At 34.6% G+C, this 13,255-nt stretch overlaps 1 long non-coding RNA gene across 1 annotated transcript in view; it reads right to left on the bottom strand.

Moving 5' to 3' along the window:
• Window positions 1-4,667: 4,667 nt before the first annotated feature.
• LOC145293379 (uncharacterized) overlaps window positions 4,668-13,255 on the bottom strand; it is a 32,283-nt gene continuing 23,695 nt past the window's right edge. The window contains exon 2 of the long non-coding RNA XR_013869728.1: window positions 4,668-6,099. This is a non-coding gene — a long non-coding RNA (uncharacterized LOC145293379). The remainder of the gene's footprint in view (window positions 6,100-13,255) is intronic.

A 13,255-nucleotide genomic window follows, 5' to 3' on the forward strand; every position in this document is an offset into this window, starting at 1 on the left:
GGAGATCAACCTTTTAATATCCGAGTGGATTTTGTCCAATTTTCTGCTAAGAAATTAACACAGATAAAGCTAGCAACTAAAGCTGACTCAATACTCTGTGAGCTTAAGGAAACCATCTTGCACGGCTGGCCCAATACATGTAGGGAAATACGCAAAAACTTGCAGCCATATTGGTCGTATCAGGATGAGCTGGCCATCGAAAACAGCATTTTGATGAAGAGTAGTCGGATAATTATACCCAAAGTGCTGCAGCAGGAAATTGTACAAAAAATACATTATGGTCATCAGGGTATGGAAAAATGCAAAGTCCGGGCAAAAAGTTGTGTCTTTTGGTACAACATTAATAAAGATATAGACAGTGTCGCACAACAATGTACCCTATGTCAACAGAATCAAAAAGCCCAGAGTGCAGAACCTCTGATGCCACATGAGATTCCTGTAAAATAGTGGCCACTGATCTGTTCCACAGTGAAGGTCAAAATTACATGCTGATGGTGGACTATTATTCAAAGTTTCCCTTTGTGAGAAAATTAAAGGAATTCTCAAGTCAGGAAGTAGTCAAGCTAATAAAACAGATATTCGGTGAACAAGGGATCCCAGAAAGAGTAATCAGTGACAATGGTCCTCATAATAGCTCCAGTCTTTTCAAACAGTTTGCAAGTAAATGGGGATTTGAACACGTTACATCATCGCCTAGATACCCCCAATCAAATGGTCTGGCCGAGCACTGTATACAAGCTATAAGATCAGCGATGCAAAAGGCTGCCTCAAGTAGTTGTGATGTAGATATGGTATTGCTGTGTTTACGGTCAACCTCAATCGACCATGCAATTCCATCACCGGGTGAATTTCTATGAAACCAAACACTGGTGGGAAACTTACCAGTGAAGTGCCTCAACAATTCGACCCAAAAAGAAAAAACAGCAACTCGCCTCTATCAAAGGCAATCCTACCAAAAGTCTCACTATGACCAACACACCCGAGAGTTACCAGAAATATAAGGACAACATATTCACATATATGATCCAGACTCCAGCAAATGGTCCCCAGCAGTCGTCACACATAGATGTGTTGAACCAAGATCATATACGGTTCAGACTCCATCGGGGAAGTCACTTCACAGGAACCGTATGAGGACAGAAGTCTACAACAAGGCTGGACCCCGAAACATATGCAGCCACACCTATGAGGACCTCAGAATCAAACGATTTGTCAACAGATCGTATACCCATGGAGCATACAAGCCCCAACACAACCAATGACAGACCTGGTACAGATACACCCCATAAAACACTGAATACTCATCCTGGAACTCAAAAAGTATCCAGATCCGGTCGAAGAATAAGACCACCCCAAAAATTTACTTCTGATGAGAACAGTCCTTAGTTGGACACTCACACTACTTCTTACTAGTGTCAAGGTTCCTTCCTTATTTAATTTTTGTTTGTGTTTTGTTTTATTTTTCTTTGGAAAAGAGGGATGTTATAGTATGAGTTATGTCCCCTTCGATCAGCACTCTTTAATAAAGAATAATACAAGAGTTGAGTCCCCTATATTGAGTCACCAATAAAACGGTACTTGCTCCATGGCTACACATGCTTAAAACGTATCCTGTCTTCGGTGTCTTTTTAATAATGTGAATCCCTGATCCTATAATGATACATAAGCCAGCAGCAGCAGCAACAGCCGATCACCAACGATCTTACTTAATATTAGTAGCTTAAGCCAGCAGCACCAGCAGCCAGCCACCGCCCATCTCACATAATATCAGCTGCTTAGCCAGCAACAGCAAGCCACCGCCAATCTCACTTAATATCAGCGGCATCCCAAGCTAGTAACAGCACTAGCCACCGCCGATTTCACATAATAACAGTGTCATCCAAAGACAGCAGCAGTAGCACCAGCTAGCCATCGTCGATCTCTCACCAGATAACACCAGCAGGATCTTTTTGAGCCTCAATAAAAGTTTGAACTAAACATTTTCGTTTGTCCTTCTTGCTTTCATACGCTCATTTTGTAATAAAACATAAAAGAGAATAATTTTTTGGTTTTCAGTTAAGTCATGGGGTTAGTGCATAGCGAGTGCAGACTAATATAATTTCAAGACCGAATCGAAAATAAATGCATGTTTTTTTTGCTGTTGTTGAAGTTTTTATTTTTATGAATATAAAATTTGTGCATATTTCTTGTCATTGAAAGTGCTTAGTTAAAAGCTGTGGATGTAGCAAGCGAAACTTCTCCAGTGATAGCTGCAACAGGATTTACATCAACTTCTTCAATATTTTCTAACAAGTGTTTGTTCTGTGGTTATAATTATCATTATAGTTTTAAGTGTTTACCACATAATGTTTAATGCCACAAGTGTCATTTTGCAAGAGCATATGTTTCCAGAAATATTGAGCATCCCTTGAAACGACTGCAAATAACAATCTGCAACAACGTTCATGGAGACAAACGTCCAAATGTGTATGCATATTGTAAAATGTCACCGACACTTGAACTCGAGACCAGACCGATCAGAAAGAAAAAGGTGACATATACAATCGAATTTGAGCAAATAAGAAGTCGGTATTAATTTCATTGGCAAAAATATTATTTTTTTTGCCAAGGTTGTTGTTGTTAATTAATCTTAAAATAGGTCATGTTCATCCCCCTTCCTCCATTTTTTGCTTTATGCCGCATTTTATATTTACTATGCTGATAACGTGACCGCGCTTGTAACGAGCACTGCCAAGATTAGAGTTTTCAACATGAAAATAAGATGGTATGAACAGGTATCATTGGATATAATCAACCATGACAAGTCAGTTGGCTTGCACATTAGTGCCTGGATAATGTCTGGTTTTATTACCTTGTCTTTTATGTATCTGCCAACTTGTATGCCTGTAGTTTCTAGTTTGTGTTATTCTGTCAGTTATTAACACAGCTGAGCTGGAGCTCCACTGCACCCAGTCCACTAGACGATTGAGATTGGAACTGGGGTAGCTTGGTGTTGGTGGCTGGTCAGGTATCTTTTCCAGCCAGATGCCCAGCTGTTTCTTGAAAATGTCAGGGGACACCATTATCATATTTCTTCCTGTGGCTGGAATATAGTTGAATGTTCTTGTACCTCTGTAGATGAAGCTTTAGTCTATGAAGGACTTGATCCTGTGTAGTTTTAGGGTTGTCATTTATATAGCAAAGTCTTCCTCGCCACTGGTGGGTTCTTTCTATAACCATTGTGTTTGGGATACTTCTTTCTGAGATTTTACATATGTAGATGATAATATATCATTCTCTTCAACGTTGTAGTGAATAAAGTGGCCATAAAAGCATTTATGTTTCCTCTCTGCAACATTAGGTTTGTGTAAATTCCTTTGTGTCCTGTTGATCAAAGTTTACCGTTAACACTATCGCATGTTTTTTTTACTTTTGTGAGATATTTGAGCATAGAATACTTTGTCTTTTTTTATCACATTTTTCATACTTAAAGCCGTGAAGAATATCTTTTTTTTTTAAACTTTACTTGTTAGTTTAAAAATGAAGGGGCTCCCTCCTGGAGCTAACGCTAAATTCCATTACAATTTATATTTATATCTGAGGGCTCTTTTAAGATTACACGTTGTTCATTTACGGTATAACATAGCGAGGGATGATATATGGAAGAATAATTATGCTTCATAACTTTATGTCCGGAGGTTCTTTGTCTTCTTGCTGCTGGGTGCTGTAATAGATGTCCACCATACTGACACAATAACAATTTTTCTTTGTAAACAGGACTTTATATTTTATAAATATACATTTATTATGTATGTATCAGTGTTTCACATGAGTGTGCTATGTGTCTACGTGCTTGTTTCACCTAGCCTCACTTCCCGGATTTCTAGTCTGCACACTTTTATGACAAAATCCAAAGCTGCTCTAATCTTTTTGACCGTTCAGTTCTGGTGACGTATCTGATTAAAGTAACGTTTCCTTGTCTATACATTCCTAGTTTCCAAAAAGTTTGTATTATTTTCATACTTATTTTTTTTGTTTTCTTTCTTGAAACTTTGGTTGCCCGTTTGTCAGTATTCTTTAATATGTGCCTCAAAACTTTCAGAAAAGATTTCCATTCCTGTTGAACATTTGATGTATGGTGGCTCCATATGCATAGTTTATTTCAATGATGCAATTTTTGTGGTATATTTTTTGTTTTTCTTTATTCGTTAGATTTGGTATATTATTACATGTAATGGTAGCAGTTTCCTTGTTTTTGTATCTATTGATATTACATCTAAATTTTATTATTTTACTTTGGTTAGTGTTGTGGAGACGCCCACTAATTAACATAGGTGCGTGAGTGAGATATATAAAGGTATCAATCACCAATACTGGGAGAGTTCTGCAACGACTGCCAAATAGGCAAGACGCCTATGTTGCCTCTAGTATTATTTTACTTTGGTTACTTTTATGAAATCAAGGGACTCTGTTCTGGGGCTGATACTGGATTTCATTGTACTTTGTTTAAAGAATAGTCGTTGTCCCCTTTATGGCTGCTATCTGCATTTCATTAAAGTTTGGCTCTAAGGATTGTGAGTTCTCATATGCTTCACTAAGTTGGATTTAATAGAACAAGAATACCCACACTCTTCACAAGAATGAGGCTTTTCCCCAGTGTGAGTTCTCACATGCTTTACTAATCTTGATTTTTCAGAACAAGAATATCCACACACTTCACAAGAATGTGGCTTTTCTCCAGTGTGAGTTTTCATATGTTTCACTAACGTAGATTTTTGAGAACAAGAATATTCACACACTTTACAAGAATGTGGTTTTTCGCCAGTGTGAGTCCTCATATGTATCACTAATGTTGATTTTTCAGAACAAGAATATCCACATACTTCACAGGAATGTGGCTTTTCGCCAGTATGTGTTCTCATATGTGTTACTAAATGCGACTTTCGTGAACAAGAATATCCACACACTTCACAAGAATGTGGCTTTTCTCCAGTGTGAGTTCTCATATGCATTACTAACGTTGATTTAACAGAGCAAGAATATTTACACACTTCACAAGAATGTGGCTTTTCGCCAGTATGAGTTTTCATATGTTTAACTAATGTTGATTTTTCAGAACAAGAATATCCACACACTTCACAAGAATGTGGCTTTTCTCCAGTGTGAGTTCTTACATGCGTCACTAATGTTGATTTTTGAGAACAAGAATATCCACATACGTCACAAGAATGAGGCTTTTCACCAGTGTGAGTTCTCATATGCGGCACTAACGTTGATTTTTCAGAACAAGAATATCCACATACTTCACAAGAATGTGGCTTTTCGCCAGTGTGAGATCTCATATGTCTCAGTAAATGTGACTTTCGCGAAAAAGAATATTTACACACTTTACAAGAAAATGGCTTTTCACCAGTGTGAGTTCTCATATGTATTACTAACGTTGACCTTTGATAACAAGAATATTTACACACCTTGCAAGAATGCGTCTTTTCGCCAGTGTGAATTCTCATATGTCTCAATAAGTTAGATTTTGTAGAACAAGAATATTCACACACTTCACAAGAATATGGCTTTTCACCAGTGTGAGTTCTCATATGTATTGCTAACGTTGATTTCTGAGAACAAGAATATTTACACACTTCGCAAGAATGTGGCTTTTCCACACTCTGTACCTGCATTTCTTACTACAATTGATCTTGGAACAAGATAATCAAAATACGCTATTTCTTCCTCGCTTTTTAGCTTTAATTTTCAGATGTTGAACCAAATTTCATTTGAAAAATGAAACACCAGCTACTTCACAAGGCTATAGCATTTATCTGGTGTTCCTTCTCTAACTTAAATTTCTTACTGCTATAGATTTCTTGTCATGTAAAATATATTGTTTTTCAACAGTCACATACTCTTTTTCATTTGTGATTCAGTCTTTGAGCAACGTTTGATTCATTTTAACATTTATAACATGTTTTACAAAAGTTTATATAATCTTCGAGATGCATGACGTTTTCATCACTAAAAATTTGTTAAAGTAGAATTAATCTTCCTACAGATTTTTCTGTTAGTTTTCTTAAGAAAAACATGATCCATTAACATTCACTAAATGGGTTCAAACAGGAACATCTGTAAAAAAATTAAATTAATATTTTTAGTAGTTGCATTGACATATTAGAATTTTGTTTGTTTATTGCTGTTAATATTATTGGATTAGACTCATAACTTCTAGATAATTTATATAAAACAACATTATGAGACACATTAGAAAAACAACCAAATATTTTTTAACTTGAAACAGAACAAGTCGATATAGGTGTAGAGAATAACTGTATGTAGTAAAACGCTTATATAAACATACACATATGAGTCTTAATATTAACAATTTGTTATAAGGAAAATTTTTCCATATGTTGGTCAAAAAAGTTTTTACTGTATACAATTGTTTCTGCCTACCTCAAGCATGTACATTTACATATTTTTGATAAACAAATATGCAACATTAAAAAAATATTAACATTATTTTTAATGTTCGATACTTTTTACTTTTTTATTCATTTACATTTTTCTTTTCTCTTTTTATATTTTGCTTAATTTGTCAATTTTGTTATTCGAGTCTACAGTTTGCTTGAAAATAACACCCTAACCCCCAAAAATGTGATTATTATATTTGTAACTAAATGAAATATTTATATATATATATATATATATATATGTTATGAAAATATATATGGCAGTTAAGCTACACAGATTATTTCGCATTTCATTCTTGTGAGAATTTGTCAGGTTTATGAAAAAAGTTGTGGTTATTGCACGTTTTTATATACGCACATGCTATTGACTTTTCTAGGTAGCCAATTAGCTTCCTAGTTGCGACTGCACCCATCCTAATGTGCCAATGAACGGGCACTTACAGGAAAAAGGTACAGTTGACATCTGGTTAACCCCTTTTGTATTTTAGATATCCTTTTGTCATAATAAGCTGACCTACTTTCAGCCTAGGTATAGTAAGACATGTTATTTTGTGTTTTTATATTCTATATTTCGGATATATATATATATATACTTATTTATGAATATATGTTTCTTTTATTCTATTTTTTATTTTATTTTTTATTTATTTTCTATTATTATTGTCATAACTTACTACCTAGCTCTATCTACATCTTGAGCACTGTTGAAGTAAATACTGAAAATTTATGCATAAAATTATATCTTCGTATATGAATTTATGTGACTAAATGAAGTAATTATATAGTCATAATATTAACCATTGTTTCTGCTTTCCTCAAGCCCACAAATTTACATATCATCGATAAACGAATATGTAAAATAATAAAAACTTTTTACATTTTCTTAAAGGAGTAAATTTACTGTCCAGAAAATCATTTACCTTCATCTTAGATAGCATTCAAAAAGAGTTTCAGAATGTAATAGGTCTTTACTGTGTCATCTTTTTTCTATTTTAACCACAAACAAGGCACAGTGCCACTTTGATATATAGGGCTACTATCAGGGACATAAGTTACAGGGATATTATGTACGAATATGAGCAGCAAGATGTTTGTTCACATTACATTTGAACTTTTGCATGTCAGTATAGTTGAGAAAGCAGAATCTCGGAAGGAGTTTCAAAGTCTAACAGTTCTGAGGAAGAAACTACTGGAGAAGAAGGCTTTCTCACATCTAGGGATCTCTACTGTATAGAGGTGGGAGGTAGCTGCTTGTCGAGTTTGTCAGGGGTATTTATGTTGAAAGGGTACAAGTTCTTGCAGTTCATCAGAGCATTCACCATTAAAATACTTGTAGAATAGGCAGAGGGATGCAATATTCCGTCGATGAGACAGAGGCTGAAGTTTAAATGACAGTTCAGGACCTATCAGGTTGGCGACATTTTTTTTAACCCTGTCAAAGAATGAAAGACTAGTAGCAGATGCACCAGCCCAAATGTGACAACAATACTCCATACATAGGCGAATGGTGGCCTTATAGAGGTACAGGATATTTTCAGGCATAAGTAGCTATCTAGCACGGTAGAGAGAACCCACCTTCTTTGCAGTTGTCTTGGTAATGCTCTCAATATATCTGTTCCTACTCATATTGGGCGATCAGAAGTTTAGTATTGTAAAGTGCTATACTAGAGCTTCGTTAATTATGGACTCAAATATTTTGGCAAAAAGTGGAAGGAACTGAGTCAGTTCTTTCACCAGAATTATTGAAAACTGGTACTACAAAAGCAGCTTTCCAGCAGTCAGGAAAGAAAGATTCGTTAAGACATTTGTTGTATAGTACAAGAGAGAACCAAAGAAACCTCAGTGGAGTATTTTTTTAATAGCACGGCCAGGTTGAGATCGGGTTCACATGTTTTTGAGGTGTCAAGGTTTTTATGATATCATGCCCCTGAGAAGGAGTAATTTCAGGATCATCTAGTGCGGCATCTATCCGCAAAGGAGAATCAGGGAGAGGGTGATTTACTAGGTCAAAAGGGAGTTGGAGACAAACCGACTGGCAAGCATGTTAGCCTTCTCAGTTGCTATGCAACGAACCTCATGATTGTTTGATAGTGGAAGAATTGTTGATTGCCCATTATTTACTGCACTGTTGTAGATTTTCCAAAAATCATGGGTTTCTAATTTCTGTGCTTCAACATATTTTCTGTTGGTTTTGGTATATTCTTTCTTAGCTGTTGCTATTTCTCTCTTACAATTACTTCTAGCATCTATAAACTTTTGTCTGTTTGAACTGGACTTATGTTGGTTAAATCTGCAGTGTTCATGTTGCCTTTGAGCAATGGCAGCTACACACGTAGAAGTAAAGCATTTGGGAGAGTGGAGCTTGTTATAGAATTTCCATGTGGGAACATGTGCTTCAATTGCCATTTTGAACCAGCCAATGGTCTCATTTACACACTGTTCAGCAGGTAGAGAAAAGAAATTTCCCCATGGGAAATCTCTGTTGAGATCCCTGATGGCTTTGCAATCAACCTTTTTAAAATATCTCGTTGTTTTAAGCAATGGCTCTTCAGTTATAGGTCTAGAATTTAAGGCGATTTCTTCAGAATTCACAGTGGGATCAGCATTCCCGAGTGGACTATGGGCATTCTTTGCACAATCATTGGAAACTGTGGTCAGAAATAGATCTAGTAGTGAGGCACGTTAATCTTGTTGGTCTGGGAAATGTATTAGAAATATAACCATGTGATATAGAGAAGCTATGTGTCGTGCTACCAGTTGCGTATGTGTAAGTAGAGAATTCAAGCCTATTACTGTGATGGACATTGAAGTTACCAAATATATTTACTTGTGCCCTAACCTCATGGGAGAGTGCTGTATCTATACTGTTAGAGACTTTATTAGAATAGTCCTGGGTCGTGGGAGATCAGTAAAGAAAATATATGTAGCTAATGTTATGTTGCATGTTAAGTCTAAAGAACATAAAGGCCTAATCGTCTGATTCTAGTTTTATTTCTCTAGTAAAGGGGAGGGTATTTTAAATATAGACTCCAAGTCTATGCATATGTCTGTCTGAGTCCTTACGGTAAAGTAAGAGATAACCAGGCATGTTAAAGTAGTTAGAGGGGATGGAGGAGTGTAGGTTAGTTTCACTTAGTGCTAAGATATCCGGGGTGTTGGCTCAGAGAAACGATTCGACATCATCTAAATTAGTTCCTACAGATATTCGTAAATGCAAACCTCAAGGTCGGAGGCAAATTAGTTTTGTTTGAATAAGCCTGGTTTAATTGTATTTTTTTTTATTTAACTGGCATTTTATTTTTTTGAAGTTTCAGTTTAGGTGAGAGGTGTTGAACAAGTAGTGCAGAATACCAGACATGCAACACGAGTAGACCATCAGCTGACTCTTCATCTATAGAATTGTGGCCTTGGGAAAGCCCACTGAAGATGGGTGCACAGTACCTTTCCATGCACGACATGGCATTACAATCATCCTGATATTATACAACTGTTGATGGAGCAGCCACTCCAAGTTCTACCAAAGAGTTAGGGCTCCTATACTATCAGTCGGAAACACCAGCCAGGAACTGTCAATCCAGTACCCTCAAACCATCAGACAAAAGTTAACCCAATATTATTGCACATAGAAACAGGGAGAAGAGAGAGAATTACAAAGGATATTTATCAATTCCAATTTTTTTTTGAATAGTCACAATTAAAAGAGAGGAAATAAATAATAAATATAAACACATGAGCAAATGATTAAAACATGGAATAAATAAAACATGAAATAAGTAAAAATACACAGGAATTAATTTTCAACATTCAATTAATAGAATGAAATATGGAAAGAAACAAAAGAAATATGCAAGTGATAAAGAAGAAAATGGCAAGGAAGTTTTGAGGCATCGATCTTTAGAACCAAAGTACAAACAATCAACCAGTAGTGGGCTGCAAATATATTTAATAGCAAATTAAATGCCGATGCTCAAAATGTATAAACATTTTTACCCCTTCCTTTACTTAAATATTCACCAAAAATCAGAAAGTTTACCAATTTTAATGAGATTTTCAGTATTTATAAAATAATGATCACGGAATATAATCAACCCCATTATTTTTATTTAAATCTTAGTGCCAATGTATTATTTTGTTTAAACAAAAAATACCTGTATTAAAGTTATGGTTTTCTATAGTAAAAAAAAATAGAGGAATTTATTTTTGCGTTTTTCATGAAAATTAAGCATTGTAAAATATAACAATCTAAAAAAAAATATTAAATTTTTACAGGAACATTACGAAAAAGCCCCTAAAATCAGTATGAATGAATTTGATATAACTCGAAGAAAAATGAATTTTTCAAACTACCGACATACCATTAAATTAAGCATTGTTTATTTACTATTTTCACAAAAAAAATATAATAGCAAAAATGCTATTTCTTAAATTACAGATTTTGCATAATTTTTATATGCAAGATTTCATTAATTCCCTTGCTCACATAAATTGGCGTAACATAATTTATATATAATCTCGAACAATAATTAAAAAAAGAATAAATTTAAAAACAGGAACATAATATATAATTAAATTAAAAAATGATAAAAATTGGTACAAACATTCAGAATAGGAATGTACGGATGCACGTCTGGGGGGTAAAAAAATATGTCACCCCTACCTCATTTTAAGATCATGACTTTATTTTGAAACAGTGTTTTGATTGGCTGTAATTTTGGGTTTCCGTATAATCGTGTTTACAAACCTTTATCGGTTGCGTTTTGGCAAATGCCATAATTACTTGCCTTTTGAGGGCTAATTGGGCTATTTTTGTACAAGCGAAGTGTTTTTAATTCAATATCTTAGGTTTTCACTTTACTAATTATCTTTGAAATAGACCTAGAAAATTAATATTTATCTTTTAAAGGATTTTTACAATGAATGGATTTAACTTCAAAATTTAGCAGAATTGGTTAGCTTGCCATGAAAACATTTTTCATAACTTTTTTTTCACATGCACAAATATTATTTTCCTTTAGGAAAATTAACTTTAGTCTTTAATCTTTCAAATACAATCAAAAAGTAGTTGGAAGCCTACAAAAAAATTATGATAAATCGGCTTTCAAAACTAGGTCCTCCTATCTTTATCCACCCATTTTTGCCTGTATCTACTCTTTAAAAAGCGTGTTTATTATACTGTTTAGTTACAGAAAAATGGGAGATCGAAGACGAGGAAGTATGATTCAAAGTAAAGAGAAAAAAATCCTCTTTTGATTCTAAGAATTACAAAATTCTTGTTTTCTTAATTATACTTTTAACATTTTCTGCAAACAATTTTTCAATTTAGTTTATAATTACTGATTAACAAAAGCAGCATTTTGACGTATGAACAAGAAAAATGAAAAAAATGGCAAAAAAACCCAAATATATAACAAAAAAATGTTACCAAAGGCAAAAGAGTTAGCGCTTCTACATACCTGGAATTTTTTCTCTTGAATTTATTTTGAAGCGTTTATTTACTTTGAAAAAATAATGACGCCAAATATTATGTTAGAACAAGACATGAATAGTTGAATCAGAGAAGTCATCTGCGGAGTCCTGATAACCACTCCAAAAAAAAAATACTGGAAGAAATATATGTCACAGTGACAATTTTAAAAACGTTTTGGGTACTTATTCACTATTTGACCCAAGTGCTGAAATAATAACATTATTTAAAAAGCCATTCTCCCCATGGCAAGGGCAAGGGGTAGAGCTTTTGTAACTATTCTGAATTGTCACTTAACAATTTAATAAAAAACATATCGAAAAACATGAATTTTACATGAAAATATTATTTTTAAAATAGTGCAGGTCAAATAGTGTATAAGTATCAAGTTTTATTATGCCCGAATATATTTTTATGGCATCTTACATAAATTGTTAGGTGAAAGTACAGAATAGTTAAGAACACATGGGCTCTAACACTCTCCTCCAAAGAAAAACGTCAGAAAACAGAAACCAATATGACCTCTCTCCTCTTAGTCCTGCCAAGAAATTGGAAAGAGAGAACGAGTTATAACATGGAAAGGGAACAAAAACTAACAAAACTAAAACTGGCAGTGTCAAGCAATATGTGACGACACTTGCAAAAGTCTACTGACATCCTCAGGTAAGCCCACCAGAAAGGCAGAGCTTAATATTTTGGCGTTGACACTACCAAACAGTGCTGATAACTTTCATAAATCAACTAAGTAAATGTCCAACGTTTCATTGGGATGTAGCTGCCAGGTAGTGAACTCTTGCCATACAATGAAAGGATCCGTACCAAATACTGTATATAAGCTTTGTTTAATTTTTTCCCAGTCAGGTTCATCCCCGAGTTGCTGGTACACTGCATAGGCCCCTTCAGTTTACCTCAATAGAATATCTGTTGCTGGCTCCTTTATTTTGCACAATTTGCAAAGTCGTTCAGCCTTCTCAACCTATTCAACAACAGATGGCCCAGCAGCAGATCCATCAAATTCTGGTATTAAACAAATGTCGAATCTGTCCCTTTCTTTTTCTTAAGTCACCACTTATAAAAGTAACATGAAAATAAAATAAAAACGCCAAGATAGCTTATAAAATGGAAAGGGAGAAAACAATTTTTTTTTAAACTGACGGTGCCAAACTGTCCTCTTGACGATACAATGCACAAAAGTCTTTTTTTCCTTTCTTTCTTTCAACTTGCAATAAATCCTTGTGTATTCAATATTATCTTCCACCATTCTTTCTCATTCTAAGCTGTCCAGCAAAAAACTTAACTCAATTAAGATCCTTTAGAATTCATCCCCCTTAACAGTTACCAATTGTGT

The sequence above is a fragment of the Euprymna scolopes genome, chromosome 14, assembly GCF_053919585.1.
Source record: "Euprymna scolopes isolate OS-2025 chromosome 14, ASM5391958v1, whole genome shotgun sequence".
Lineage (NCBI taxonomy): Eukaryota > Metazoa > Mollusca > Cephalopoda > Sepiida > Sepiolidae > Euprymna > Euprymna scolopes.